General features: G+C 37.9%; 1 protein-coding gene across 1 annotated transcript in view; it reads left to right on the top strand.

Moving 5' to 3' along the window:
* Positions 1 to 27,485, top strand: part of LOC149834970 (TIP41-like protein) — a 62,332-nt gene that overhangs the window by 5,173 nt on the left and 29,674 nt on the right. The gene's annotated exons all lie outside the window — the stretch shown is intronic.

The raw sequence follows: 27,485 nt of genomic DNA, 5'->3' as shown, positions 1-27,485 counted from the left end.
AAAATAATCATATGTACAGGGCAGAGTTACCAGTCGAGGAAGCGGGAAGCGAGGCACTTTCAAAAATTTAGGAAGCGTGGAAGCGTGGGACCACTTAGAAGAAAATTATGAACCGTCTCGGAAGTGACCTAGGAAGCGAACCGGAAGCGACCTAGGAAGCGAAAAAAATGAAAAAAGTGGGGAAGCGTGGGGGAAGCACGGGGAAGCGTGCTTCCCATAAATGGGAAGCACCTTTCCCATAAAAGGGAAACACGCTTCCCATAAAAGGGAAGCGTGCTTCCCAAAAAAGGGGGACACTTCCCCACGCATTTCGGAAGCGCGACGTTTCGGGCTTCTGAAGCGCGACGTTTCGCGCTTCTAAAGCGCGTATCGGGGAAGCGCGCTTCCCCATACGCCTAGGCGCTTCTGATAACTCTGGTACAGGGTTAGAAGGGCAGCACCAACACTTGTAATACATATATTATATCCTTCATATGAATTACACTATTCAATGTCAGGTAGACTACCGGACATCTACAGGACTCAAGTCTCAACCATGGTTGCCAGTTGAGGAAGCGGGAGCGGGAAGCGATACTGGAAGCGGGAGCGGGGAAGCGAGGCACTTTCAAAATTTTAGGAAGCGGGAAGCGTGGGACCACTTAGGAGCGAATAAGGAAGCGAACCGAAAGCGACCTAGGAAGCGAGGGGAAGCAAAAAAAAAAAAAAAAATACAAACAAAAATTTGAAAAAATGGGGGAAGCGTGATGGAAAGCGCGCTTCCCATAAAAGGGAAGTGTGCTTCCCATTAAAAAATGGTGCTTTGGGGAAGTGCGCCTCCCCACTTACCTAGGTGTTTCCGGTAACTCTGGTTTGGACCTCAAGGCATGTAGAATTTCTGGAGAACATGCCATATTATAAAAATAATCATCAAGTTGAGGGCCAAGAGTGTACATTTTCTTTCTTAGTACCTTTCACACAAGATTCAGAGATAGATAAGGATAAAGAGTGGATTACTTAAAGTAGGAGACCATTAGGTGTTCCTTCTCAATCATTCCTTGAGTAGCATAATCAAGAAGGTGAACTTTCGCTGGAGCCAAGTCCCAATGTCCCCCAACTTGATCTTGATGAGCAAGCACCTGAACCTCTTTCCATTCCTCAAGTGCGTAGAAGCTCCCGACGTTCCATTCCACCAAATCATTTTGTTTTTTATTATTAGTTTTTATGCTACTCACCAAGTCTTTCCAGCCATGCTTCGATCTTATCATCAACCAAAATCTTATGTTGAAGCTGTGTGAGAGACTGAGTGGTAAAAAGCTATGTCTAAAGAATTGGAGGCATTGGAGAAAATAAAAGCTTGGGAGCTAGTTAGTTTGCCAGAAGAAAATTATGGGTGTATACGATCAAAACTAAGGTTGATAGATCAATAGAAACATATAAGGCTCGGCTTGTGGCAAAGGGGTAAATAGATTTTGTTAAGACCTTTGCTCCAATTTCACACATGACTACTATCAGGACTTTGTTAGCAGTGGCAGCTGTTAGGAGGTGGGATTTGTGGCAATTAGATGTTAAAAATGTTTTTCGAATGATGATTTCAAAGAAGAAGTACATATGGAGTTGCCTCAAGGAGTAGTTGATAAGGTAGAATATGTAAGTTGAAGAGAACTTTGTATGGTTTGAAACAAGATCCAAGCACTTGTTTTGACAAGTTTAGTATTGTAGTTATGAAGTTGGGTTTTAGGTAAAGCTTTCATAATCCTGCACTATTTGTTGCATCCTCGAATCAACAACAATGTATACTTTTGTTGTATGTAGATGATATGATAATTAAGAGGGATGACAAGATTATGATTGAGAATGTGAAATCTTGGCTGGCAAAAAACTTTAAAACGAAAGACTTGGGCAAGCTATATTATTTCTTGGGGCTAGAAGTTTCATACTCCTTGAGAGGCGCTACTTGTTGACTCAACATAAGTATGCAATTGATTTGATTAGCAAAGCAAGACTAGCTGAAAATAAGAAACATGTGGATACTCCCATGGAAGCCAACTGCAAGCTAAAGCATTCAAACGAAGAGCTTCTTGATGATCCTACAATGTATAGGAAGTTGGTAGGGAGTTTGATTTACTTGACCATCTCGAGGCCTGATATCACTTTGGTTGTGCATGTTGTGAGTCAATTTATGAATGCTCCTAGATCTTACTTGCAGCTGTGTTGAGAATTATTAGATACATAAAATACACCATGCACTATGCATTATTATTTTGTGTCCTCTGCCTTAGAGTTGAAGGCATATTGTGATGCAAACATTGGTAGAGTATCTCTAGACAAACATTTTACCACTAGGTTTTTGTATATTCTTGGAAAACTCCCTGATATCATAGAAGAGCTTTGTCCATAGCAGAAGCAAAGTATCATGCTATGACTCAAGTCACAACAGAGATTACATGGTTGAGGTAGTTATTGCATGATATGAGTGTCACTATTGATGGCGCCACTACCTTTTATTGTGACAATTAGAGTGCTATTCATATAGTTAAAACTCCAAGAGTTCCATGAGAGGACAAAGCACATTGATATAGATTGTTACTTCACTCGTAGAGCTTACTTGAAAGAGATTATATCATTGTCATATATTGGGACTGCTAGTCAGATGGCAGATGGCAGATTGTTTCACCAAAAGTTTACTGTAACGTCCCTAAAAAATTCAACCTAACCCAAAATTTTGAGAAAAATTTAAATTTTTTTTATTCGTTATAAAGTTTCGTATCATTCCTGAAAGTAATATGTCAATAAGTTATCCATAGCCACATTCTAACTGTTTCAAATACTAGACGATCCACCTGAGCGCGAGTGTATATTAGCTTCTCAATATTAGATCCAATACAAAATCATCCATAAACACAACTCGATTGAGGTTATTACTTAAAGGATCCTCACACGTAGAAAAATGCGTAAAACGAAATTTATTTAAGGTTTAAAACAATTGAGGAGTTACGTAAAGATTTAAAATTTTCAAACCGTAAGCATAACCATTGCATAAGTGAAATGGCAGAATTCAAAAATATTCTCATTCCAAAGTATTATAATTCTTCAAATGTAAAGATCCAGAAGTTTATAACCATAAAAAATTGTCTGAGTCTTCCAGGGATCGTAATAGGTAAGAGTGGAGCCTTCAGCTGCGCAACAACCCGCACTTCGCTTCAGTCCTCCACGAGGTTATCTGGAATGTTGTAGGGCATCAACCACTTGCCCGTAGGAAACTCGAAACTAAATTTTGAGAATACAAATCAAGTTTGTAAGGGTACAATCAAAGTGTGATTCCCATCATTAAAGAAAATGAAGATTAAGAGAATCCACATTAAAACATACACATAACATTCAATCACATTTATCATCATTCATTCCATGGCATTCATAATTACGTAAGTTGTATGCATGAAACTCAAACTCACATTTATTCTTATCCATGATATTAAACATTATATTCATTCATGTCCATGACAGGTGTTCGCATAAATGAATGAGAATGTATAATTCATAGCATGCTTTGAAGTGAAGTAAAATACAACAATTCATGTAAACGTAAACTTTCACTTTTTTTATCCTCAAAAGAAGCATACTCACATCCAACTCATGACTAAGATATGCATTATCTAAATTATTAATTCACATGTCATTTCTCAGAACGTTTATGCACTTTGCATTCATATATATATATATATATATAATGGAACATGCCCTGATTTGACCTTTTTTGTGTGTCTCACACACACGCACCTCACGTGCAACAACCAGGCCCATGACTTGTATCAACATGTTAGTCACATGATCAAAATAAACATGTATTTTTCATTCACATGTAAAAATTCATATGCAATAACCATGCAAACCTTAATAGTCTCTACATGTTTACATCTATATGTTTATGCATATGATAACAGTGATTCTAGAAATCTAATTCATTGTTTCTCTTGTTTATTCAGACTTATCTTTTACAAAAGCGAGTATAGATATCCAGAAACAACCATAGGAGTATTTGTTATTTTATGTATTTTATTTGCCCCCTTATGTCTTAACTGGTTCTTTTCTGAGCGATTCAACCCTGCAATGCATCGGTTGGACGAACAGACCCAAAGTCTCAGGTCTTGGCCTATGCCAAACCAAAATCGCCGATGAAAAATCGGGCATGCATCCCTAACTCTGTAGAGCTATAGTAATACCACCTAGGATTCATTGGTAGACTTGTCCTCTAACTTCCGTGGGACGAGGACAAGAGGTACCTTCAGCCCTAAAAAACTCAATATGTCCTACAAGGCTTGTAGCCTTGTACTGCCCTTCCCTCTCCCAAGAGGATAAGAGATCAGGACGAACCCAACCATCTCAGAGAGCCCAGATTCACTGGCGCCTCAAATGGACCCATAGTCCTATAAGAAAATAGAGCTTCAAATGGAACTCCAAAAGCAAGCTCACAAAAAGATCTCTTAATGAACACAATAGTTCACTCAATATACTCACAAAAAATACTCAAAAGAGTATATACACCAAAAGAAAAATATCTCATTCAAGTGAGGAAAATCCACACCAAAAAAGCATACAAATACATGGGGTATTGCCCTATTAGACAGGGCAGATATCGTGTATTTGTATTTGTATTTAAGTTTGGATCCGGATCCAGATCTAAACTACTTTTGTGTAACATGTCCAACATATATTGGACATACTTGTAAATACTTGTAATTTATTAGGGTTACTTATAAAAACCATGTTTTAGGTTTTGTTTCATATATTAAAAGGAAGAGATCATGATTTTTCCACTATGGAAAAACGTGATTAGTTGCAGCCTTATTCTCTTTCCTCTCTCCAGTTTCCTGATTATCGATTTTGAAAAAGTCTAACATGGTATCAGAGCGGATTTGATCCGAGGGATGAAAGTTTTTCCAGCAGGTGTGTCTCTAAGAGATCTTATTCCCTTTCTTATCTCCTCTCTAATCTTCTACTGTTCTGCGTCTTTTCCATTCTGCATCTCATCTTTAATATTCTGTTTTCTATTTCTTCTCTAGATTCTTGTTCTTATAATCTTTTCATTCAGATCTGATCTGTATATCAAATCTGACGTCTGACCACTATTTTTCTGCCTTCAATATGAGATGACTTTGAAGGGGATGTTGTAATGAAATATGCGGAAATAAAAAACAATGTCCTATAATGGACATTCACATATAAAAAGCAAAAGAACAAGTCCAAAAAGGACATACACAAAGGCCAACAATGGCTTACAAACATAAATTCTTATAAATGCAAGAGAGGGCTTGAAGAAGCCAATACTTTACAAAGGGGGATACCCCACTTATTTATAGGCAAGAAGGAAGGAGAGAGAGGGAGAAAAGTAAGAGAGAGAGAGACCACATTGGGAGGCCCAACAAGGTGTTGTTGGGCTCCCAACGGTCACAATTGTGACCGTTGGGGGCCCAACGACTCTTAGTTGGGACCCCCAATGTGAATGCATTAAATGTATTTTTAGGAAAAGAAAACAGAAAAATAAAAGAAAGAAAAAGGAAAATAAGAAAAGAAAAACAAAAATGAAAAAAAGACTACAATGTCCCTGTTGGACAGAATTACAAGAATACCCTTATCGGGTATGATTGAATATATATATATATATATGTATATTGATTACATGTATTTTAACACCCTCCCTTAAGCTTTACGGGGATATAATCGAAAGCTTGTTAAGAAAGAACATAAAACGAGGAGCAGCAAGGGCTTTAGTGAAGAAGTCCACCAACTGGTACTCGGATGTAACGTAGGGCAGTGCTATGGTTCTTCTTAGGTATTCATCACGAACATAATGACAGTCCATCTCGATGTGTTTAGTACGCTCATGGAAGGTGTGATTGCTTGCGATATAGATTGCGCTTTTGTTGTCACAATACATCTTCGGAGGGGTAGAGATGACTATGCCCATATCACTGAGAAGACTTCTAAGCCACACAAGCTCCATGGTTGTAGTGGCCATTGCACGATACTCCGCTTCTGTTGAGGACAATGATACTTTGTGTTGCTTCTTGCATCTCCAAGAAATCATAATCACCTAAGAAAACACAAAAACCAGTAGTTAAGAATCTATCATTGGGATTTCCTCCCCAATCAGCATCAGTATAAGCAATTAAATCAAGTGATGACGAAGAGGAAAGAAAAACTCCCTTAGTTATGGTGTTTTTGATGTATCTGACTATCCTTAAGACTGCACTCATGTGCATAGTTGTAGGTGCATGTTGAAACTGACTGACTGAATGAACTGCATGAACTATGTCTGGCCGAGTGATGGATAAGTAGGTCAGAGACCCAACAAGTTGGCGGTAGGGAGTAGGATCCTCGAGGAGTGTTCCATCTTCCAACCTTAACTTTGCATTGATAACTTCAGGGGTTTCTGTCTTCTTATCATTGGAGATGCCAGACTTGGAACAAATGTCAGCAACAAGTTTCATCTGAGAGAGAATGTACCTTCGGGGAGAGTACGCTACTTCAATTCCTAAAAAATATCTTAAGAAACCAAGGTCAGACATGACAAAATTTTCTTTTAAAACTTTCTTAATATCATTGATTCCTTACTCATCACTTACGGTGATGATCATATCATCAACATAAAGTAGTAGAATCACTACTGAAGACCCTGCACTTTTCACAAACAAGGCAGTGTCAGTATAGCATGAGCGAAAATTCAAACTTGTCATTACATTGCTAAATATATCATACCAAGCCTTTGGAGTTTGCTTTAACCCTTATAATGCCTTTTTAAGTTTGAGAATTTTATTTTTACCAATACATACTCCTGGTGGAGGACCATGTAAACCTTTTTATTTAATTCATCATTTAGGAATGCATTCTTAACATCTAATTGATAAATATGCCATTTTTTAACTGACACAACCGCAATAAGAGTCCTAACACTAGTCATCCTAGCTACGGGAGCGAAGGTTTCTTCATAGTCTATACCGTATTCTTGAGCATATCCCTTTGCTACCAAGCAGGCTTTATAGCGTTCTAATGACCCATCACTTTTAGTTTTAATTTTGAAGATCCATCTACATCCAATAGATCTCTTTACAGTGGGTAAAGAGGTTATTTCTCAAGTTTTTGCCTTTTCAAGGGCACTAAGTTCTAAGTTCATGGCTTCAACCCACTGGGGAATGTTTTTGACTTCATTATAATGTGAAGGTTCATGAAAAGAGTGTAACACAATTAGACACACTTTATACTTTGGTGTTAGAGACTCATAGGAAACAAACTTATTAGGAGGATTGGAGATTCAGTTGGATCTCCTTAAAGAGGTTTCTTCTATGTTGGACCTGTGAGAGTATTTTTTTAAGGCACTCATGGAAACTTGTTGACCACGCCTAACATAGGTTTGGATAGGTCGATCACTTTCATTTTCAATATTGTTAAGAGGAATATCCTCTAGATCATTCAACAAATCATTAGAGATTTCCTCTTGTTGAGGAGTCACATCTTCTTAAGAGAGAAGATCAAATAAGAAAGCATATTCGCTTTCGTCAATATCTTTAGTTTTCTCAAAACGATTTTCATTTTTTAAAAATGTTACATCTTTAGACACATATAGTTTCTTATTTTTAAGGTCGAAGCATCTAAAACCCTTTTGATTTTCTCCATATCCTAAGAAAACACATTCAATAGCTTTAGGAGATAATTTATCTCTTTTATGTGTAAGGACAAAACATTTACACCCAAAAATTCTTAATCTATTGAAATCGGGTGTTCTTTCAAATAATTTTTCATATGGAGATGTATTTTGTAAGGATGAAGATATCATTCTATTTATCAAGTAAGTTGAAGTTAAAACGACTTCGGCCAAAAAATTCTTTAGAATTTCTTTGGAAATAAGAAGTGTCCTAATGGTTTCTACAATGTGTCTATGCTTTCTTTCGGCTAGACTATTTTGTTGGGGAGTCCAAGGACATGATCTTTGATGACAAATTTCATTAGTTTCCAAATAATTTTGAAATTCATTTGATAGATACTCTCCACCCGAATCGGATCTAAGAGTAGAGATATTACTTGAAAATTGATTTTTGACTATCATATGAAATTTCTTGAAGAAGTCAAAGACTTTGGATTTTAAATTAAGAAAATAGATCCACACATATCTAGTGTAGTCATCAATGAAAGTAACATAATAGGAGTATCCTCCTTTCGATATGACGGGAGAAGGGCCCCAAACGTCCGAATGGATTAACTAAAAAGGTCTTTTGGACACAAAAGTCCTATTTGGAAAAGGAGTGAATTTCATTTTTCCAAAAATACAATTCTTACAAACAAAATGTTTCTCATTACAAAATTTCTTTCCAAAAGGAAATGAGTACATTTTAGAGAAACTTGGATGTCCAAGTCTTTGGTGCCAAGTTTCAATATTTTTATCTTGGACATGATTACAAAAAGAGTTAGTGGAAAGTTTCAAGTTGCTCATGTAATAGAGATCTCCCCTCCTATGGCCTTGCCCAATCTGCTTCTCGGGCTGAAGATCCTGTATAGAGCAATCCTTAGTTGAGAAGGAGATTTCACACCCATGATCACATATTTGAGAAACAGAAAGGAGATTTAAATTAAGTTGATGTACCACTCTTACGTTTGGCCCAAAGAAATTGTTGAAAACATTTAAAGTTCCAAATCTTTTTACTTGTAAAGATGTACCATTGGCGGTTGAAACATAAGAGTTTTTAGAGTTATTGCACAAATCGAAAAGCCCATTTTCAAGAGGAGTCATATTGAAGTGCTTCCGATAGTTGAGCAAGAGAGAAGGACTCCTTCCCTTTGATAGTCTCCTCCTTCTTTTGAGTAATTTCTTCAATGGAGGCAAGCCTTACTTTTTGGTGCTTCATTTAGCTTAGGTCTATTAGGTCTTATATGACCCGGTTCTTGGCAATGATGGCAAATGACTTTTCTATAGTTGCCGTTATAGTTATTTTGCCTCCCAAAGTGTAGAGGCTTATAGGCTTTCACATGATTGCCGGGTTTAGACACGGCCAAAACTTCATCTCCTCCCTTAATCATGCCAAGACGAGATTCTTCTTGGCATATTTCGGCTATGACATTCTCTAAAGGAAGAGGCTTACATCCATGAAGTAGGGAAGATCTAACTTGTTCATATTCGGGCCTAAGCCCATGTAGAAATTAGAAAGTGTTCTTTTTTCATTTGTTCTGTTCTTAGTTCCACATCTTCATTAGAAACCCACTTTGGTTCTAGTAGAGATAGCTCATCCCATAAGGGTCCAAGGGTGCTAAAGTAATCTCTTACACTCATTTCCCCTTGTTTAATGGTCCAGATTTTTTCTTGGAGAAAGAACTGACGAGCAAGGTCTTTTTGAGTATACATACCTTTCATAAAGAACCGTGCTTCATTTTCCATCCGAAATTTAGCAATGTTGGTGCAAATTTTAAGCTCTACGTTGTTCATGAACCAAGCAAGAATTTTTGCATCCTTGCTTTCCCAATCTTCCACTTTAGATTAGTGATCTTCAATGGCCTTCATGCGGGCATTTCCTTCAAGAAAAGCAGCTTTTTCTTGATCACCATCCATCGTGGTGAGTTGGAGTTGTGGTTCCGGAATAGTGCCCATGACGTATCCCCAAAGCTTTTTACCCTTGAGGTTGTTCTCCATGGTGGCGGCCCACATCATGTAGTTGAAACCATTAAGTTTGAAAGAGAGATCAATTTTCTGTTCTCCTTCCATTTTTAAACTCAAGAAGACAAACCAAGAAAGTGAAATACAAAATGAAAAATGTAACTAGTCAACTAGCTATATCAAGAGCATACACTTGGCTCTGGTACCATGTAATAAAATATGCGGAAATAAAAAACAATGTCCTATAATGGACATTCACATATAAAAAGCAAAAGAACAAGTCCAAAAAGGACATACACAAAGGTCAACAATGGCTTGCAAACATAAATTCTTATAAATGCAAGAGAGGGCTTGAAGAAGCCAATACTTTACAAAGGGGGATACCCCACTTATTTATAGGCAAGAAGGAATGAGAGAGAGGGAGAAAAGTAAGAGAGAGACCACATTGTGAGGCCCAACAAGGTGTCGTTGGGACCCCCAATATGAATGCATTAAATGCATTTTTAGGAAAAGAAAACAGAAAAATAAAAGAAAGAAAATGGAAAATAAGAAAAGAAAAACAAAAATGAAAAAAAGAATACAATGTCCTCATTGGACAAAATTACAGGAATACCCTTATCGGGTATGATTGAATATATATATATATTGATTACATGTATTTTAGCAGATGTCACATGACACTGGTGGACATGTTCTTACTACTGGCATTTCTTTTGGTCAGGGACGTGGGGATAGTAATTTTGGTGGCGGCAGATGACAAGGTACACTAGGGGTGTGTGGGTTACTGCCTACCCCGAATGCTACACCTATTTATAATGTGAAAAATGTACCCACATGTTACCTTTGTAACGAGCGAGGTCACATCAAAGCCAATTATTGGCACAATCCACAGAACAAAGGAAAGTTCCAAAAGGGTGAGAGCTCGTCAGGATGAAAGGAGAACTCTTCAAAGTTTGGTGGAGATGTGAAAGAGCTTCTCTTGGCCACGTTGTCTGAACTTGATCTGAAGTGCGATGATAAAGGAGTATGGTACATTGATTCAAGGGCAGCTACTCATGTCATAGGTAATGCGGTTAAATTCTCTACTTTAACCACCTATTTTGGAAAAAGTAATATCGTCACTGGAGATGGGTCACACTATCCCATCACTCACATTGGAAATGTTTCTATTCCCTTTCCTAAATCCTCACTTCATCTTTCCAATGTCCTTCATGCCTCAGATATTAAAAAAAATATCGTTTTCGTTTCTAAGCTTGTTGATCATACCAATTCTTTCGTTGAATTTACCCCGCCTTTTGTTTATGTCAAGGATCTACAAACGAAGGAGACGTTCGCTAGAGGGGAACGCCAAGGAAATATGTATGTCTTTCAGGAGGATCCTTCTACTTGTGTCCGACCTACCTTGAAGTCCTCTCCTCAGTCTATGTCGTCAAAGAGTATTCGTGTGTTTAGTTTGCAACCTTCAAATAAATGTAATAAGCCTGATTTTTGGCATTCATGTCTTGGTCATTTTGGTCGAGTCGTTGTTGAACGACTGGTATCTAATGGGCTTATTCCTGAATCTAGCTTGAATCCTATATCAGATGATAAAATATGTTCTAGTTCAACTGTGTAAGAGTCATGTTCTTCCTTTTCATTCAATAAATGAGAGAACTTTAAGGCCTTTTGAAATCGTTTGTTCTGATGTGTGGGGACCAACCCCTGATTCCTTTAATTCTGGCAACATATATTATGTTATTTTTATCGATAATTTCTCTCGTTTCACTTGGATATATTTCATGAAGAATAAATCGAAAGTCTTCTCTATTTTTCATTGTTTTCATGCGTTTATTAAAACTAATTTTTCTTGTAATATTTTACATTTCCAATATGATGGTCGGGGAATACTCTAGGGAATTTATCAATTACTTCCAAGATAGTGGAATAAATTGTAGAGTAACTTGCCCACATACGCCTCAACAAAATGGAGTTGCAGAACGAAAACACCGTCACATTGTGGAGAGCGCTATGAGCATGATGCACGGAAGTCGTGTTCTTATAGGATTATGGACAAAGGCTTTTCATTCTTTTGTTCACATTATTAATCGCCTGCCCATGAAAATTTTAGAAAATAAATCACCTTATTTTGTTTTATTTGGGAAGCATCCTAATTATGATGAACTAAAATTTTTTGGCTGTTGCATGTGTTATATGTTCATATCGACTCTTCTCTGCGAAATAAATTTTAGGCTAAAGCATCAAAGTGCAGATTTGTTGGATATGCAGATCATCATAAAGGGTACAGATGTTATGATCCTGACAGCAGGCGAATCAAGATATCTAGAAATGTAGTTTTTGATGAAAATGATTTTAGAGATGGAGAATATGTTTCTACCCAAACCAATATGAATGCGCTCTTTTATGATCCATGGCTCAGTGTAGAGCTTTTTCCTGAAACAAACAACGAGTGCTCTTCCTCCTGTGCTCAAGGGATATCCTCTCAAGATGGAAACAGTGGAATGCAGGAACTTGAAATAGAAAATCCTCTAGAGATTAATAAGTTTACTGGGCAGGTTTATAGGAGAAGAGAGAGGGGCTCTATCTTGACCCCGAATGATATTGAACAAGAAGCTCTTACGTCTCATTCGCCCAATGACACCACTTCTTCAATTTCTAATACAGTGGCACTCCCGATCAGACGATCAGAAAGAGCCCGACATCCTATTGAAAGGTGGGTTAGTTATGAGAATTTCACCATGGATTTTCAGTTATTTTTGTCACAGATTGAGGCTAGACATTTTCATCAAGCTATTAACTCCAAAAAATGGATTGAAGCCATGAATGAAGAGATTGAAGCTTTGTACCAATGTCAAATATGGACAGTTGTTCCTCGATCTTCAGATAAGAATGTTATTGGGTCGCGATGGGTTTACAAGATCAAATCCAAACCGGATGGGAGTGTTGAGCGATACAAAGCTCGTCTCGTAGCAAAGGGATTCACCCAATAATGTGGACAAGATTACTATGAAACTTTTAGTCTAGTCATGAAAATGGTCACAATTCACATTGTTCTTTTATTGGTTATAGATTATGGTTGGAGAATAAGCCAGCTAGATGTGAAAAATGCTTTTGTTTATGGGGATTTGAAGGAAGAAGTATACATGGAACAACCTCCAGGATATACAGAATGTAACGCCCCAAAATTTCGACTTGTGATTTCGAAAACATCATCGAAAAACCTTTCAAAGATTTAAAGTTTTTATTCTTATAATGATAAATGAGTTCACAGACTACAACAAAACGTGGTAAGTGCTACCTCCCCTTAGGGACGGTTAGAGTACTTCCTAAGATATTCCCTTCTATTGCCTGTGCGCCTGAATCTGCGCGTAGGGGTGAAGGGAAGTGACTCCCCGTAGGAGGTCTCCTGTCCGTAGAGGGGCGTCGCTGGAGTATATTCCGGTGAGCCAAGACTATAACTTGACGAATCAGTTGCAGACGTGTATGTGGGTGATACACCGCCTACTGGGTCAGCTGGAGGTGGTGGTTGCTCGCCTGCAGTCGAAATTGCGATCCTGCCATCATGCTCGGCCTTGCGGAGGCAAGCATCCATGGTGTGCCCTGATTCTCCACAGAATACGCATTCCTCTGCTAACTCAGGAGGAACAAAATCTCCCGATGACTCCTGTGGTGTCTGATGGTGCACCCGAACGTGTGAAGGCGCAAAACCACCTTCTTGAGCATACACCTCAGCCCACGTTGCTGCCAAGGGTATCTGGTAGGCGATTGGTAGTGGGAAACCTTGCTCATCCGTAAAAATGGGTAGAGGAGGGTGGTTAGCCCAGTAACCAGCCCTGAACATCCCATGTTCGCCCCTCTCCCTTACGGAACGGCCACACACCCTACACGTGCCCCTACCGTGACTACCACTAGAACCAACAAATGGATCCATCTTTCGGACGGTACTACGAATAGAAGCAATAATATAATTTAGTCTAAACATGATATAAAATATCAAAGACTTACTTACAGCGCGATGGGATGCTCAATAGTCAAGATTCACCTCTTTTTGATCTGACTCTGATACCAAGTTGTAACGCCCCAAAATTTCGACTTGTGATTTCGAAAACATCATCGAAAAACCTTTCAAAGATTTAAAGTTTTTACTTTTAAAAACGACAGCGGAAGACATTTAGAAAGGAACACAAGTCAACAATCCTGGGTACGTTAGCTGAAAGACCACCATTCACAAGAACAACAACTTAAAGGGATTGCGGAAATAAGGCAATAGATTAAAAATCTGCAGTTTATTACAAAATGAACATCTTCTCAAAGTTCAATAATCTAAAGAAAAACTCAAAAGACTCAGAGCCAAGCCGCCAGCAGAAAGAGGATAAATCTTGAGCCATGTTGCACCACGCCATCGGCCGCTTGAGAAGTCCTACTCATCACCTGCCCATGAAATGGGTCAGTTTCAAAACAAACCAGTAGGTGCACGAATAAATAAGTAGAATGAAAATAAAGCAGGACATTCATGAGATAAGCAATTATTATATTAAAACAATCAATACAATTGTAATCTATTCTAACAAGTGTAATATGTGCAAAGAGCTATTGTTTGAAGCATTTCAAGCAGTGTAAGTCTCAATCATCTACAACTATTCAAACAAATATTCTTTAAGTTCTGATATTAACTGGCCTGTGGGTACGCATAGACGCGAAACGTAGAAACAACTGAGACCGATCTGGGGGTTTATTATGTCAGGTGTTTTCATTAACCCGAATGACTGACTGAGTCCGCTCCTAAGGGGACGGTCAGTGACCAAGAGAGTAAATCCCCAAAGGCATTCGTGGCCCATGGATGCATCCAACTTCTGTAGAAGTACCTGGGAGTTACCACCTAGGATAATTTATGGTAATCCCAATTCCCCTAACTCCGATAACTGGGGAAGCCGAGTCTTTTGCCCGTGGGGTGGTTGTTAACAACCTGTCCATCGGAGTTTTTGTACCATCCATCATCTCCTTTGATGAACCGTGAAGGTCGAATGGGTACGACGGGGGTTTCTTACCCGCCGCCCCATCCTATATGTTCTGGTCTATTAGACCCACTCGAGCATCTTGCCTGTGAAGGTGAGTTGTTACCATTTATGTGATCTCAGCATTGTGCTAAATGCACTAATCGAGGTTGCTACAACCTCATCATTCAACCATCGTAACACACATGGGACGTACTTGTCCAAAAGTACGATCGTACCCACCTAGAGGTACGACTACGATGAGAGGGCAACATATAATGTTTTATGATTCTTTTGGTTCATACATGACATGTATTGCTCTTTGAGCAATTGGCCTGTGAAGGCCGGTATTATCTCATTGATATCAATAAAGTGTTAAAATGGTTCACTTCGAGGTACTCAATGACCTCTCGTACTATTTGTATCATACCTGTCTTAAGGTCTGATTACGATAGTAAGTTCGTGGGTTTCTCGATAGATAACCCATCACAGTGTTTCATAAAATCAGTATTATACTTGGCATGCTCGAATACTAAGAAGCAAGAAGTCTCATACAAGATTCATCAGGCAATAACCAGTAAGGCATCTACAGTAACTTACAACCGTGAGCAAGGTGGAAATACAGTAATAAGATCTTTCTAGCAACGAATCTACTCGTAGAGCTCACAATAAGCATGTAATTTCAAAAGAATACAGATGCGGAAACACAACACAGACAATCACCAGTTAAGTAATCCTATAGGTAAGCATGTATGCCAAATAAACCATTCGATCATGAAATCCTTATATCTTATTTCATTCATACAAACTCTTCGTGCGACTTTCCCCTACCTCAGGATGTCGTGCAGCTGTGTGCGTCTACGAGTGTAGATGATACGAGGGTCGGGCCGCGGAGCGCGAACGGGACCCGTTGCGTAAATCTGCAAGAGTGTGAAACATTTAATTATGCTAATCTAATTAATGGTGCGACGAGGGCATGGGTAGGATTAGGCGACAGGGACGAGCCACTGCCGAAAACAACAAGGCGGCAGGGGACCTCGACCCCTTCCGACTGAACCATAAATAGCAGGGGCTTCAGCCCCTGCCTGCCAAAATAGCGAATGCGGCCCCTGCCTGACAAAGAAGCGAAGGGCAGGGGCCTCTGCCCCTACCAAACAAGGTAACGCATGGCAGGGGCCTAAGCCCCTGCTATTTATGGTTTAGTCGGAAGGGGCCGAGGTCCCCTGCCGCCTTGTTGTTTTCGGCAGTGGCTCGTCCCTGTCGCCTAATCCTACCCATGCCCTCGTCGCACCATTAATTAGATTAACATAATTAAATGTTTCACACTCTTGCAGATTTACGCAACGGGTCCCGTTCGCGCTCCGCGGCCCGACCCTCGTATCATCTACACTCGTAGACGCACACAGCTGCACGACATCCTGAGGTAGGGAAAAGTCGCACGAAGAGTTTGTATGAATGAAATAAGATATAAGGATTTCATGATCGAATGGTTTATTTGGCATACATGCTTACCTATAAGATTACTTAACTGGTGATTGTCTGTGTTGTGTTTCCGCATCCGTATTCTTTTGAAATTACATGCTTATTGTGAGCCCTACGAGTAAACTCGTTGCTAGAAAGATCTTATTACTGTATTTTCGCCTTGCTCACGGTTGTAAGTTACTGTAGATGCCTTACTGGTTATTGCCTGATGAATCTTGTATGAGACTTCTTGCTTCTTAGTATTCGAGCATGCCAAGTATAATACTGATTTTATGAAACACTGTGATGGGTTATCTATCGAGAAACCCACGAACTTACTATCGTAATCAGACCTTAAGACAGGTATGATACAAATAGTACGAGAGGTCATTGAGTACCTCGAAGTGAACCATTTTAACACTTTATTGATATCAATGAGATAATACCGGCCTTCACAGGCCAATTGCTCAAAGAGCAATACATGTCATGTATGAACCAAAAGAATCATAAAACATTATATGTTGCCCTCTCATCGTAGTCGTACCTCTAGGTGGGTACGATCGTACTTTTGGACAAGTACGTCCCATGTGTGTTACGATGGTTGAATGATGAGGTTGTAGCAACCTCGATTAGTGCATTTAGCACAATGCTGAGATCACATAAATGGTAACAACTCACCTTCACAGGCAAGATGCTCGAGTGGGTCTAATAGACCAGAACATATAGGATGGGGCGGCGGGTAAGAAACCCCCGTCGTACCCATTCGACCTTCACGGTTCATCAAAGGAGATGATGGATGGTACAAAAACTCCGATGGACAGGTTGTTAACAACCACCCCACGGGCAAAAGACTCGGCTTCCCCAGTTATCGGAGTTAGGGGAATTGGGATTACCATAAATTATCCTAGGTGGTAACTCCCAGGTACTTCTACAGAAGTTGGATGCATCCATGGGCCACGAATGCCTTTGGGGATTTACTCTCTTGGTCACTGACCGTCCCCTTAGGAGCGGACTCAGTCAGTCATTCGGGTTAATGAAAACACCTGACATAATAAACCCCCAGATCGGTCTCAGTTGTTTCTACGTTTCGCGTCTATGCGTACCCACAGGCCAGTTAATATCAGAACTTAAAGAATATTTGTTTGAATAGTTGTAGATGATTGAGACTTACACTGCTTGAAATGCTTCAAACAATAGCTCTTTGCACATATTACACTTGTTAGAATAGATTACAATTGTATTGATTGTTTTAATATAATAATTGCTTATCTCATGAATGTCCTGCTTTATTTTCATTCTACTTATTTATTCGTGCACCTACTGGTTTGTTTTGAAACTGACCCATTTCATGGGCAGGTGATGAGTAGGACTTCTCAAGCGGCCGATGGCGTGGTGCAACATGGCTCAAGATTTATCCTCTTTCTGCTGGCGGCTTGGCTCTGAGTCTTTTGAGTTTTTCTTTAGATTATTGAACTTTGAGAAGATGTTCATTTTGTAATAAACTGCAGATTTTTAATCTATTGCCTTATTTCCTCAATCCCTTTAAGTTGTTGTTCTTGTGAATGGTGGTCTTTCAGCTAACGTACCCAGGATTGTTGACTTGTGTTCCTTTCTAAATGTCTTCCGCTGTCGTTTTTAAAAGTAAAAACTTTAAATCTTTGAAAGGTTTTTCGATGATGTTTTCGAAATCACAAGTCGAAATTTTGGGGCGTTACACAGAAGGAGATTCAAAGGAGTATGTCTGCAGATTAAATCGAGCACTCTATGGCTTGAAACAAGCGTCTCAATCTTGGTTTGAGAGTTTCTCTCTAGAAATTCAAGGACATGGTTTTTATCAATCGCAATTGGATCACTCTTTTTATTTTTCGAGGTAAGGAGTTTACTACCTTCTTGTTGATATATGTTGATGATATAATTATTACAGGAAGTAGTGAGAACCATGTTCAAGAGTCTAAAGATCTTCTGAGCCAAAGATTCAAAGTGAAGGACCTTGAAAACCTTCGGTACTTTCTTGGAGTAGAGGTGGATAATCAATGTAATAAACTGACTTTGACCCATCATAAATACACCCTGGATCTGTTAGAAAAGGCTGGAATGAAGGATTGCAAACCTCTTGCTACTCCTAGTGTGCTTAACCAGAAATTAAGTACGCAAGACGGAGACTTGTATCATGATCCCACCAAATATCGGAGTTTAGTGGGGATGCTTCATTATCTTACATTTAATAGGCCTGATATCACATATTCAGTCAATCAAATATCTCAATTCATGCATGAGCCAAGGATGGGACATATGGATGCATTATAAAGGATACTGAGATACTTGAAGAGTACTGTTGGAGATGGACTTTTGTACACCAAAAGCAGATCCATAAATATTGCTCATGACATCATTGCTTATTCAGATTTAGACTAGGCCGGAGATCCTGATGATCGAAAGTCAGTTTCAGGATATGGTGTTTTCATTGGTGCCAATCTTGTTTCCTGGAGTAGTAAAAAACAAAAGGCAGTGGCTAGATCTAGCACGGAAGTCGAATACAGGGCGATGGTTGCTGCTACGGCAGAAATAACATGAACTAGACATTTGTTAACAGAGTTAAATGAGCCGATTGCTAGTTGCTTTCTCCTTTGTGACAACCAAAGTGATATTCAAATATCTCTTAATCCTATTCATCACAGCAAGACCAAGCACATTGAGATTTATCAGCATTTTGTCAAGCAGAATATTGAGGAAAAAAAGATTGAGCCTCATTATGTTAGAACAGAAGACCAAGAGGCTGATTTGTTCACTAAGGGACTCACAAAGTGCCATTTTTGGTTCCTAAAGAGCAAGTTGTTCATGATTCAAAATCATGCACAACTTGAGGGGGATTATTAGGCAGGGCAGATATTGTGTATTTGTATTTATATTTAAGTTTGGATCCGAATCCGGATCCAAACTACTTTTGTGTAACATGTCTAGCATATATTGGACATACTTGTAAATACTTGTAACTTATTAGGGTTACTTGTAAAAATCATGAATTAGGTTTTGTTTCATATATTAAAATTAAGAGATCACGATTTTTCCACTATGGAAAAACGTGATTAGTTGTTGCCTCATTCTCTTTCCTCTCTGCAGTTTCTTGATTATCGATTTTAGAGAAGTTTAACATGCCCCATATTTATAGAAGTTATAGAGGAGCTTAGAGAGAGTCGTTGGACTCTCCAACGACTCTAGGGTCCAACGACTCTTTCTTTTGACTATGCTTTTTGACTCAAAAAGTCAAAAAGCATAAGTCTAGAAATGTCTAACATGTTTTTGCTTTTTGACTTGGTCAAAAAGCATAAGTTTAACATAATCCTAAAAGAAAAGGGATAAAACTAACCTATTGTAATTGGCTATCCTATTATAACTAAACTAAAAAATAGAAGATTACATATGATGGGGTATTTACATATGAGATTGTCTATGAGATTACAACTTTTAACACTCCCCCTCAAACTTACGGTTGAACAACAGAAAGTTTGTCTAACAGAAAATGGAACCGAGGAACAACAAGAGGTTTGGTAAAGAAGTCTGCCAGTTGATATTCTGAGGAGACATATGGAAGCTTAAATGTTCCTTATAGAAATTCTTCACGTACGTAGTGGCAGTTCATTTCGATATGCTTGGTCCATTCGTGAAATGTTCGATTGCTGGCAATGTAAATGAAACTTTTATTGTCATAGTATAGCCGTGATGCTTTTGTGCTCCCAACACCCATATCTTGAAGCAATCGCTTCAACTAGACTAGTTCCATGGTGGTTGTAGCCATGGCTCTGTACTCGGCTTTAGTTGACGAAAGAGAGACTTTTTGTTGCTTCTTATATCTTCAAGAAATCAATGATTCTCTTAAAAATACACAAAGCCCAGTAGTTGAGTGTCGATCATTTGGATTACCTCCCCAATCTGCATCAGTATAAGCAGTTAGTTCTAATGAGGAAGAAGCAGACAAAAACAGTCCTCTAAAAATAAAAGTTTTAATATATCTAATAATGCGTAACACAGCTCCCATATGAACAGAAGTGAGAGCATGCTGAAATTGACTTGCTGTGTAAACAATATGTGCAATGTCAGGTCTTGAGATGGCGAGGTAAGACAATGCCCCAACAAGTTGTCTATAAGGTGTTGGGTTCTAAAGGGGTTTCCCATCGTCAATTTTCATTTTGATGTTCACAACTTCAGGAGTATCAACATGATTGCCATCTATGATTCCTGACTTATCAATAATATCAAGAGCAAATTTAGATTGAGTTTGTAAGTAACCTCTAGGAGAATAAGCTACTTCAATTCCAAGAAAAAAATTTGAAAAACCTAAATCACTTATTTCAAAGTTGGTTTTGAGATTTTTTTTGATATTGTCAACTCTCTGTTTATCACTTTCTGTGATGATCATGTCGTCCACATAGAGAAGAAGAATGATTATTCCTGTATTAGATTTCTTAGTAAACAAAGTTGTGTCATTAAGATAAAATTGAAAGCCAAAATCAAGCATAACCTTACTGAATTTATCATACAAAGCCTTAGGGGCTTGCTTAAGACCATATAAGGCTTTATGTAACCGAAGAGTTTTTCTTTGAGGAATTTCTATGCCAGGAGATGGTTTCATATAAACTTCTTCAGTTAGTCTTTCATTGAGAAATGTATTCTTGACATCCATTTGAAAGATATGCCATTTCTTTATGAAGGCAAGGGCTATTAGAGTTCTTACGGTGGTCATTCTAGCAACTGGTGCAAAGGTTTCTTCGTAGTCTATTTCATATTTTTGATAATAGCCTTTGGCGACTAGTCGAGCTTTAAAGCGTTCAAGCATGCCATCACTCTTAGTTTTAACTTTGTATACCCATCGATATTCTATGGGCTTTTTCCCAGGTGGAATATCTTGAATAGTTCACGTGTTTGCCTTTTCCAAGGCATTTAACTCAGCTGTCATAGCTTCGACCCATTTTGAATGTTATTTTGCTGGATTATAGTTTGAAGGTTCTATATAAGAGTGCAATAGGGCAATATATGCTTGATGTTTTGGTGAAAAAGATTTGTAGGCTACAATTTTTTTGGGTACTCTTGACACCCTAGATGATTTTCTAGTTTCTATTTGATCCTGTGCTTTAATATATTTTTCTAGAGCATAAGGTTGCTCTAGATTTTCTCGCCTAAAGTATTGAATGCAATCTGGATGAGATGTTTCAACGTTGATTATACTATTTTGATCTTCTTGATCAACTTCTTCATTAATTTTTTGAACTAAGTCCAACAAGGAGTATTCATCAACCTCTCTAGGGTTTTTAGTTTCAAAGAAACTTTTGTTTTCTAAAAAGATACATTTCGTGACACATATAACTTCCTAGTTCTGAGATCAAGGCATCTATAGCCTTTTTTATTGCTTGCATAACCAAGGAATGCACAAGGAATGACCCGAGGGGAAAACTTATCATTTTTGTTGGAGAAAACAAAACATTTGCAACCAAATACTCTTAATCGTGAATAATCTGGGATTTGATTGAAAAGTTTTTCAACAGGTAATATATTTTTCAACAAAGATGATGGCATCCTATTAATGAGATATACTGCGGTTAGCGTAGCTTCGGCCCAAATTTTTTTAGGAACTTGATGAGTAATGAGCAGAGTTCTTGTTGTTTCTATAATGTGTCTATGTTTTCGTTCTGCTAAACCATTTTGCTGTGGAGTATATGAACATGACTTTGATGTAAAATACCATGTAGATTTAAATAATCGCTAAATTCTTTTGACAAAAACTCTTCTCCTGAATCAGTGCAAAAGATAGAGATATCATTCTTGAATTGATTCTTAACTAACTTATGAAATATTTGAAAGTAAAAAAATACTTCGGATTTATTTTTGAGAAAGTAAATCCAAGTATGCCTTGTAAAATCATCTACAAAAATGACATAATAGGAAAAAAACCCTTCAGACATAACTGGTGCAGGACCCCATACATCTGAATGCACTAACTCAAAAGGCCGAGATGAAACAAAATTTCTTTCTTGAAAAGGTAATCTCTTCATTTTTCCCAAAATACATTCTTCACACTTAAATGTTTCAGATTTACAAAAAATTTTCATATTTGGAAACATATGAAGCTTGAATATGCTAGGATGACCAAGTCTCCTATGCTATATATTCAAGTTCATTTTTTGAACATTACAACAAAATGTATTCTTGGGAATTTTCAAAAAAATCATGTAGTATAAGCCTCCTTCTTTATGGCTTTTCCCAATCAGCTTCCCTGATTGGTGATCCTGCACTTGACAACCACGAGAGGAGAAGGAAACATTATATCCATGGTTAGATAGTTGAGAAACAGACAAGAGTTTGAGATTTAATTTGAGAATATATCTAATTTGTGGAATATAAAATCCTTTTAAGTTTTGAGAAACTTTTTCAAAATTCCTTATTGCTTTGATTTCTAGTGATGTTCCATCGACAGTAAAAACATTGGATCCTTTTGAGTTATGACATTCGGATAATATTTCAATATTTGGAGTCATGTGAAAAGAAGCGCCTAAGTTAAGAAGCCATAGAGTTTTACCTGGATCGGAGGTGCTCACGGAAGAGACTGTGGCTCTTTTAGATGAAGATGCTCCCTTGAGTAGAGGTCCAAGTGTTTCCACCAATTGAGCGAGAGATATACTTTCAATGTATTTTTTACTAGATTTTTGTGGTGGTCCGACGGATGCAACTTTTTTCTCATAAGGCCTATTTAGTTTTGGACAGTGTGTTTTCACATGTTCAGGTTCACGACAATAGTAGCAAATGATTTTTTTTATCAAAATCATCATTTCCTCTTCCATAGTTGGGAGGTTTGTAAGTCCGGATAAAGTTACAGGTTTTGAGACTTCTAGAACTGAGTCGTCATCGCCTTTAGCAATTCTACTTTTTAGTCTATTATCTTCCATACTCAATTTCTCTATTGTATCTTTAATTGAAGGTACTTTTCCACGATAGAGAATAATAGACTTAGTGGATTCAAATTCTGATCTTAATCCACTAATAAAATGAAAAAAATGCTCTGTATTGATTTGGTTTTGTTGAAGTTCAATATCTTGTGGACAATGCTACTTTGGCTCAAGAAGAGCTAATTCTTCTCACAACTTCGACAAGCCATTATAATATTCCCTAATGCTCTTGTCTCCTTGAACCATGTTTCTTACTTTAATTTAAAGATTGCACACATGTGCAATATTCTTAAGGAAATACATTCTCTTGTGATAGTCCCATGCTTTATTTGCATGCTCAATTTTTGCTAAACTTGAGCATTTCTTTATATCAACACTCGAGATAAGCCATGACATGATCTTGACATGTCCCATACGCCATTCTTTTCACTTTTCTCGTAAGTGGATATGGCCTTAACTCTTTCTACTTCCGTGAGAGGTATTTCTCTTTCCCCCTTATCCTTTGTAAGAATTAGAGTAGGTTCCTCAACGGTTCCATCTACTAATCCTCACAAACCCTTCCCCCATATAAGATGCTTCATACTAGAAGCCCATGTGACATAGTTGAAATCATTTAGTTTGATGAGCTTAATGGTGATATTATCATTGTCATCCATTTTACATGTTTTGGGAAAAGAGGTAAGGGAAGAAAGAAAAAAGAAAAAAAGGATACTCTACTACAAATGGTGAGTATAAATATTTCTTCAAGCTTTTTACGCCTCCACACGATCACCACTTCAAGGGAAATTACTTTCTTGCAAGAAAACCGGTGGCACATTTTTCAATGCACCGATAGAACTTGCTTCAACCTTGCTTTGATACCATGAAAGAAAATAGAGCTTCAAACGGAACTCCAAAAGCAAGCTCACAAAAAGATCTCTTAATGAACACAACAGTTCACTCAATATACTCATAAAAAATACTCAAAAGAGTATATACACCAAAAGAAAAATATCTCATTCAAGTGGGGAAAATCCACACCAAAAAAACATACAAATACATGGGGTATTGCCCCATATTTATACAAGTTAGAGTGGAGCTTAGAGAGAGTCGTTGGACTCTCCAACGGCTCTAATAGAGCCGTTGGAGGGTCCAACGACTCTTTCTTTTGACTATGCTTTTTGACTTGGTCAAAAAACATAAGCTTAAAACAGTCCTAAAAGAAAAAGGATAAAACTAACCTATTGTAACTAGCTATCCTATTGTAACTAAACTAAAAAATAGAAGATTAAAATAAAAGATTACATAAGATGGGCTATTTATATATGAGATTGTTTGTGAAATTATAACTTCAGGGTTACCTTTATTATTAAGTCATAGGTCATATTCAAGTATCATTATCACACAGGATAACCCTCTCATGCCATCATGCATGATATCAACCGTTCATGCATTCTCGTATGACTAAAATAATTTATGGCATATGCATGACTTAAACTTATATGTCCTTATGCATGTACATGACATAATCATAATTACTTTCATGCATGATCCTATCATCTCATGATTTATGCTACACATTCTCTCATGTATAATTCATTTTTAACATGCTTTCATGTATGATATCAATTACAACGTGCCTTACGCATGATTTTTTTCACATATATTTCTATGCATGTATATAACTGTTTAGTTATACACTGCCGGTCCCAAGCCCGGATAAAGGAGGAGGGTTGCGGTAGGCCAGTGACAACCAACATAAAAACTTAGTCATACCCTATGAATATGAACCAATATGAGAATTTCGTTGGAGCGTTTCCTAATGAGTGACATGTTGTACTCTATAGGCCCGGAGGCAGTGATAAATGGACAAGGGTTGCTAGGTCGTCCCCCGGAAGCGACGCTTCACATCGGCGCCCAGGTGTGGTATCAAATAGGCAAGGGTTCCCTCACTTTGTTGGACGGGTGGGGGTAAATAAGTTATAGTCCAAGACCATAAAATTAGGTTAGCCACTTGGAACAAAGGGTCTTTAACTGGTAAGTTGGTAGAGTTAGTAGATGTTATGTGTAGGAGAAAGATTTATATTTTATGTCTACAAGAGAACAAATGGGTAGGTGAGAAAGCAAAAGTGATAGAACCTTGGGGATATAAGATTTGGTATACAAGAATGAATAAGAATAGGAATGGAGTAGGGATTGTTATGAGTCGTGAGTTTATAGATAATGTAGTTGAGGTCCATAAGAAGGGTGATAGAATTTTACTTATTAAATTAGTATTAGGTACATATATTATTAATATTATTAGTGTTTATGCACCTCAAGTAGGTTTAGATGATTCCATTAAACGTCAATTTTGGGAAGATTTAGATGGAGTAGTACAAGGGATATCTTATGGAGAAAAGCTTTTCATCAGCGGTGACCTTAATGGACATGTAGACATTAGTAGGGATGGATTTGAGAGTATCCATGGAGGCTATGGTATAGGAGAAAGAAACAAAAGTGGAGAAAGGATTTTAGATTTTGGTTTATCCTATGATATGATCTTAGCAAACACTTGGTTTAGGAAGAGGGAGTCTCACCTAGTAACATTTAAAAGTGGGGTTAATACGAGTCAGATAGTTTTTTTCCTACTTAGAAAGAGAGATAGGGGTTGTTGTATCGATTGTAAGGTTATACCGGGAGAAAGTGTAGCTACACAACATAGAGTCTTAATTTTAGATCTTAGAATTAGACAATGCCGCAAAAGTGATCGATATAGGATAGATCCTAGAATTAAGTGGTGGGCATTGAAAGGAGCTAAACAAGGAATGTTTGTAGAGCAGGTAGTTAAGGAAGCTGATTGGTGTCTCGAGGAGGATTCAAAATCAATGTGGAATAAGATAGCGGGTGGCATGAGAAAGGTGACTAAGGTGGTATTGGGTGAGTCTAAAGGTGGTGCACCGCTAAGTAAGGATACATCATGATGGAACGAGGATGTCAAATTAGCTATTAAGGTTAAAAGAGAGTGCTATAGAAATCTAAGTAAGAGTCGTGATAATGAGAATTTGGAGAAGTATATGATAACAAAGAAGGAAGCTAAAAAAGTAGTTCGAAACGCGAGGGATAAGGTATATAAGGAGGTTTATGACAAGTTAGATACCAAAGAGGACGAGAAGGATATTTATAGGCTTGCAAAGATGAGAGATAAGAAATCGAAGGATCTGGGTATGGTTAGATGTATCAAAGATGAAACACAAAGGGTTTTAGTCAAAGATGAGGAGATTAAGGAGAGATGGAAAGATTATTTTGATAAGCTATTTAATGGAAGTCATGCTCAGGATCTTGGAGACTTCTCTATTCCTTTTCATGAGATGAATCGTGACTTCATGCGCAAGATTCAAAAGAAAGAAATTGCAGACTCTTTGAAGAAAATGAAATCAAGAAAGGCAGTTGGCCCAGATGGTATAACTATCGAGGCTTAGAAATGCTTGGGAGAGAAAGGTTTAGAATGGTTGACAAATCTTTTTAACAAGATTTGGCAGACAAATAAGATGCCTAATGAGTGGAGGAAGAGTACTTTGGTACCTCTATATAAGAATAAGGGTGATATACAAGATTGCACAAACTATCATGGTATAAAACTCATGAGTCATACTATAAAACTTTTAGAGAGGGTGATTGAGTCTAGGTTGAGGAAGGTTGTCATGATATCGGAGAATCAATTTGGTTTTATGCCTAAAAGATCAACTATGGAAGCTATACATCTTCTTAGATAACTTATTGAGAGAAATAGACAGAGGAACAAAGATTTGCATATGGTTTTTATTGATTTGAAAAAGGCATACGATAGAGTACCTAGGGATGTTCTCTAGTAGACAATGATGAAGAAAGGTGTTTCTCTCAAGTACATTAGTATAATTAAAGATATGTATGAAGGAGTAGTAACCAATGTCCACACTTGTGGAGGGGTGACAACCAATTTTCCTATAACGGTTGGGTTACATCAAGGATTTGTTTTAAGCCCTTTCCTATTTGCTATAGTGATGGATGAGCTTACGAGATCAATTCAAGAAAATGTGTCGTGGTGTATGTTGTTTGCTGATGATATTGTTTTGATTGATGAGTCTAGAGCTGGGGTTAATGCTAAGTTAGAATTATGGAGACAGACATTGAAAGCAAGAGGTTTTAAGTTGAGTAAGAGTAAGACAGAATATATGGAATGTCGGTTTAGTAAGCAACGAAGTAGTGATGGGAGTGTAGTGAAGCTTGGTGAGCAAGAAATATCGGTGGATGATTGTTTCAAATATTTGGGATCTATCATTCAAAAGTATGGAGAAATTGATGGAGATGTAAATCATAGGATAAAGGTTGGGTGGATGAAATGGAAGAGTGCAACTGGAGTGTTGTGCGATCGTAGAATGCCATTGCTGTTGAAGGAAAAGTTTTATAGGACGACTATTAGGCCCGTCTTACTATATGGTATGGAATGTTGGGCTGTCAAGAGACATCATATTCAAA

This window comes from Nuphar pumila, chromosome 6 (genome assembly GCF_984573655.1).
Source record: "Nuphar pumila chromosome 6, dmNupPumi1.hap1.1, whole genome shotgun sequence".
NCBI lineage: Eukaryota > Viridiplantae > Streptophyta > Magnoliopsida > Nymphaeales > Nymphaeaceae > Nuphar > Nuphar pumila.
Note: the sequence above shows the minus strand (reverse complement) of the source record. Positions and strands in the feature narration are given on the sequence as shown.